Below are 6048 nucleotides of genomic sequence, written 5' to 3' on the forward strand. Positions count from 1 at the left end.
TACAGGCACGCTCCACCATGCCCAGCTAATTTTTTGTAGTTTTAGTAGAGACGGGGTTTCACCATGTTGACCAGGATGGTCTCGATCTCTTGACCTCGTGATCCACCCGCCTCGGCCTCCCAAAGTGCTGGGATTACAGGCTTGAGCCACCGCGCCCGGGCTTAGGATGTTTATTTGTTTATTTATTTTTATTATTATTATTTTTTTTGAGGTTCACAAAGTCCCTGGAGGGTTCTTCTTTTTAATTTTTATTTATTTATGTATTTTGCATCTGTTAACTGTTACTTAAAGCTTTAGGGGAAGGAGATGGGGAAGGAAAGGGTGGGAAGGGATTCTGTTGCAAATAGCCCTTTTTAGTTATGAGTATGTTGGAACATTTTCTTCTTCAAAAAGAGGTCCCTGGTCAAGTTATGCCCTTTCTGTTTGGAAGCAACAACCCAACTTTCACCTAATCTATAGCATGGGAATCTTTGGTCTTTCATCAGTGAGCCACAGTGAACACAGCATTGGCAACATTCAGTGAGCTTCCCACTTCACTTTTAAACTGCTGCTACTGTGAAACTTTCAAAAGCTGTGAAACTTCCCAAGGCTCTTAAGAGTTTATCAGAGGCATCTGCATGCATGAGTTAGCAAACTGAGTTACTACGAATTTGAGCCCACACAATTGGATGCTGAACAGAACCTCATCTAACATTTCCTTCATCAAAAAAAAAAAATCAATTCTTTTCATATTATTTACTATTTACTTTATTAAAAATCTCTCCAAATTGAAAATTAGCCAGTCGTGGTGGTGCGCACCTGTAACCCCAGCTACTCAGGAGGCTGAGGCAGGAGAATCGCTTGAACCCGGGAGGCGGAGGTTGCAGTGAGCCAAGATCACCCCACTTCACTCCAGCCTGGGCAACAGAGCAAGACTCCATCTCAAAAAAATAAATGCAAAGGGAACAGCAAGGTACAGGCTCTAAGATAAGAATTAACATGGAGACCAGGCCTGAAGAATCCCTGAGCAGACAAAGCCAGTTGGGCCTCATAAATGATCTTAACCTTTCTTAATTTGCAAACATAAGAAACCCTAATTTGATCTATTTCTTGTAGACCCCTGTATTAAAGAAAAATGAAACTTAGGGGTAACCAATCAGAAGCTGCCAACTAACTTATTATAACTAGGGACTTTCCAGCAGGATAGACCAAATTAGAGAAGTTTACAACTATAATCAATCCAATAGTTGTTTTTCTTCTTCTTTTTTTTTTTTTTTTTTTTGATACGGAGTCTCACTCTATTGCCCAGGCTGGAGTGCAATGGCGCGATCCTGGCTCACTGCAACTGTAACCAGGGGAGCGTCCCCAGTTCCCAGTTATGAAGAGGTTCTTGGCCTTTCTTATCCCGAAGAATGAGAAAAGGGGCCCCGGAGGCGCGGTGAGCTTACTGCTGGAATAAACATCATGGACCCAAAGAGCTTTGCGGGAGAGCAATTTATTGGAGAGAGTGAAAGAGAGAGAGAGACAGCTCCCACGGTGTTGTGGGAAGAGAGCCGGGAGCAGGATATCCATTCAGCTAAGGAGCAGCTTACCTTGAGTTATTCCCTCCCCATTCATGTTCTAGTTCAACAAGAGTTCTTTCAAACTTCCTCTGGAGTGATTGATCTTTGCCTCTGATATCGGATTGGCTACTTGGTCCACAACTCTGAGTTACAGAGCCCCCTCCTCCCAGAGCTTTTGGCAGGATTTTGAGACAAAGAAGCCTCACCAGGCTTTCCTTACCTAGCTGGCGCGGGAAACCCAGACAAAGAACTTTACATTTGAAACCCCTCTGGCTCCCTGATGGAGGCATTTTCACACAACTCCTACCTTTGAAACCACGCCCCTTGCGGACTGGGAAGAGAAGTCCCTCACAACCTTCCCCTCCGGGGTTCAAGCGATTCTCCTGCCTCAGCCTCTTGAGCAGGTGGAATTACAGGCATGCACCACCACGCATGGCTAAGTTTTTTATTTTTAGTAGAAATGGAGTTTCACCATGTTGGCCAGGCTGGTCTCGAACTCCTGACCTCGTGATCCATCCACCTTGGCCTCCCAAAGTTCTGGGATTACAGATGTAAGCCACCACGCCCGGCCCAGAACATTTATTTAACACCAGAAAGAAACCCTATACCTGTTATCAGTCACTTCCAATTTCCTCCCATCTCCACCTCACTCCTCATTCCCTAGCAACCACTTATCTACTTTCTGTCTTTATGGATTTGCCTATTCTGGACATATCATACGTGGAATCATACAGTATCTGGCCTTTCATATCTGGCTTCCTTCACTTAGCCTAATGTTTTTAAGGTTCGTGTACATTACAGCATGCATCAACACTTGATTCCTTCTTATGGATATTATTTCATTGCACGGATATACCACATTTTGTTTATTCATTCATCATTTGATGTATATTGGGTTGTTTCCACTCTGGGGCTATCATGAATAATGCCAGTATAAAAATTCATGCACAAATTTTCTTTTTGAGGAACTACCAAACTTTCCAAAGTGACTGCACCAATTTACAATCCCATAAGCAATATACACAGGTTCCAGTTTCTCCACATCCTTGCCAACAGTCTTTTTATATATCTATTCTAGTGGGTGTAAAGTATTTCTCATTGTGGTTTTGGTTTGAGTTTCCCTACTGACAGGATGTTGAACATCTCTTCATGTGCTTATTGGTCATTTGTATATCTTTTTTGGAGAGATGTTTATTCAAACTCGTTGCTTGTTTTAAAATTGGGTTATTTGTTTACTATTGAAGTGTAAGAGTCTTTATATGTTCTGGACACTAGATCCTTATCAGATATATCATTTGCAAACATTTTCTTCCATTATGTAATTGTTTTTTCACATTCTTGATAGTATCTTTGGATGCAAAACAATTTCTATGAAGTCCAAATACCTATTCTTTCTTTTGTTGCTTATGTTTTGTTGTCATAGGTAAGAAACTGTTGCCTGTCTAAAACCTGAAAAATTTACATTTTTTTTTTTGAATTTTTATGTGAAATCTCTCTCATTTTAAATGTTGGCAGAAATTTTTACAATACACTATATAGGCCAAAATAAAAGAAAGCATATCTCTGGGCCACCAGTTCATGATCTCTGCCTTAGTCTATATTATACATATACATGAGCCTAATCTCTTTAAGTTGATGAATTTATTTATTTATTTATTTATTCCCATTTATTTATTTTGTTGCATTTTAGGTTTTGGGGTACATGTGAAGAACATGCAAAATTGTTGCATATGTACACACGTGGCAGTGTGATTTGCTGCCTTCCTCCCCATCACCTACATCTGGCATTTCTCCCCTTGCTATCTCTCCCCAGCTCCCCACCCCCCACCGCCCCTCCCCTATTTCCCCCCAACTGACCCCAGTGTGTAGTGCTCCCCTCCCTGTGTCCATGTGTTCTCATTGTTCAACACCCGCCTATGAGTGAGAACATGCGGTGTTTGATCTTCTGCTCTTCTGTCAGTTTGCTGAGAATGATGGTTTCCAGGTTCATCCATGTCCCTACAAAGGACCCAAACTCATCGTTTTTGATGGCTGCATAATATTCCATGGTGTATATGTGCCACATTTTCCCTATCCAGTCTATCGTCGATGGGCATTTGGGTTGGTTCCAGGTCTTTGCTATTGTAAACAGTGCTGCAATGAACATTCGTGTGCACGTGTCCTTATAGTAGAAAGATTGCAGGGGCCATGCTAATCTTCTCTGTATCGTTCCAATTTTAGTATATGTGCTGCTGAAGCGAGCACCTTTTTAAGAGTTTTTAACATTTTAGCTCTAACAAAATTTATGTTGTTGATTTATTTTGAGTTAATTTTTGTATATGGTGTGAGATAGTGGTCCAAATTCATTTTTTTGCATTTTGTATTAGGAAAGATAGCTAGTTATTTTTACACCATTTGTTGAAAGAACTGTTCTTTAAGCTCTGTTGAATGGTCTTGGCACCCTTATAGAAAATATATGTATGGGTTTATTTCTGGACTCCTAATTCTATTCCATGGATTTCTATGCCTATCTTTATGCCAATACTACTCTGTGTTGATTGCTGCAGTAAGTTTTGAAACTGGAAATTGTGTGTCTCCAATGATGTTCTTTTTTTTTTTTTTTTTTTTTTTTTGAGATGGAGTCTTGCTCTGTCTCCCAGGCTGGAGTACAGTGGCACTGTCTTAGCTCACTGCAACCTCCACCTCCCAGGTTAAAGCAATATTCCTGCCTCAGCCTTCTGAGCAGCTGGGATTACAGGTGTGTGCCACCATGTCCGGCTAATTTTTGTATTTTTAGTAGAGATGGGGTTTTACTATATTGGTCAGGCTGGTCTCGAACTTCTGAACTCGTGACCCTCCTGCCTCTGCCTCCCAAAGTGCTGGGATTACAGGTGTGAGCCACCACACCTGGCCCCTCCAATTATGTTCTTTTAAAAAAATTGTTAGGCTATTCAGGTTTCCTTGCATTTCCATATAAATTTTAGAATCAGCTTTTCCATTTCTTCAAAAGAAAGCCATTGGAATTTTCATAGAGAGTTGCATTGAATTTGTAGATCAATTTTGGGAGTACTTTCATCTAAACAATATTTTCCAATCCAAGAGCACAGATGTCTTTCTATTTATTTAGGTCTTCTTAATTTCTTTCAATGATGTGCTGTGGTTTTCAGTATGTAAATCTTGTACTTCTTTGGTTAAATTTATTATTAAGAATTTTATGTTTGTTGGTGCTATTGTAAATGAAATTGTTTTCATTTTCTGATTTTTCATTGCTAATTTATAGAAATACAACTGATTTTTGTATATTAATATCATATCCTGCAACTTTGCTGAACTTGTATATTAGCTCTAATAGTTTTTTGTAGTTTTTTTTAGGGCTTTCTACCTATATAAGATTATTTCATTTGCAAATAAAGATTGTTCTACCTTTTTCCTCCTAATCAGGATGTCTTTTTCCTTCATTTTCTTCACTAATTGCCCTTCCAGTACAATGCTGAATGGAAGCAGTGAGACCAGATATCCTTGACTTGTTCCTGAAATCAAGGGGAAAGTGTTCAGTCTTTCACCATTAAATATAATGTTGACTGAGGGTTTTTCATAGACACTCTTTGTCAAGTTGAGGAAGTTCCCTCATAGTTCTAGTTTGTTGAATATTTTATCATGAAAGAATGTTGGATTTTGTCAAATGGTATTTTCTGCATCTATTGAGATGTTTATGTTTTTCCCCTTCATTTATTAATATGCTGTGATATATTGATTTTCATATTTTCAATCAACTTTCCATTCCTGGGATAAATTCCACTTGGTCATGGTGTGCAATCCTCTTTCTATGCTGATCAATTTGGTTTGTAAGTATTTTGTTGAGGATTTTTGCATCTCTATTTATAAGGGATATTGGTCTGTGGTTTTCTTGTGATCTCTTTGGCCTTGGTATCAAGGTAATATTGGCCTCATAGAATGAATTATGAAGCATTCCCTCATCTCCTATTTTTTGGGAGAATTTGAGAAGAATTGTTGTCAAGTATTCTTTAAATGTTCAGGAGAAATAAGTAGGGAAGCCATCTGATCCTTGACTTTTCTTTGTTGAAAGTGTTTCTTGATTACTAATGCAATCTCTCCACTGTAGGTCTATTCATGTTTTCTATTTCTTCCTGAATCAGTTTTGGTGTTTTCTGTGTTTCCAGAAATTAATCAATTTCATCTAGTTATCTAATATGTTGGCATACAACTGCCTATAGTATTCTCTTACACTCCTTTTTATCTGTAAGTCCAGTAGAAATGTCCCCTTTTTCATTTCTGATTTTAGTAATTTGAGTCTACTCTCTTTTCCTTGGTCTATCTAGATATTTGTTAATTTTGTTGATTTTTTTTTTCAAAGAACCAGCTTTTAGGTATGTTGATTTTTTTGACCCCTTAATTACTTAGAAGTGTGATTTCCATAAACTTGTGAATTTCTCAATTTTCTTCCCTTTCTTTCCCTTCTTTCTTTCTCTTTCTTTCTTTTTTTTTTTTTTTTTTTTTTTTTTTTTTT

At 38.5% G+C, this 6048-nt stretch overlaps 1 pseudogene; it reads right to left on the reverse strand.

The window, feature by feature from the left end:
- Positions 1-3718: 3718 nt before the first annotated feature.
- LOC119473548 lies at positions 3719-3785 on the reverse strand (annotated as a pseudogene).
- Between the last annotated feature and the right edge of the window lie 2263 nt (positions 3786-6048).

This window comes from Cebus imitator, unplaced genomic scaffold, assembly GCF_001604975.1.
Source record: "Cebus imitator isolate Cc_AM_T3 unplaced genomic scaffold, Cebus_imitator-1.0 Scaffold166, whole genome shotgun sequence".
Lineage (NCBI taxonomy): Eukaryota > Metazoa > Chordata > Mammalia > Primates > Cebidae > Cebus > Cebus imitator.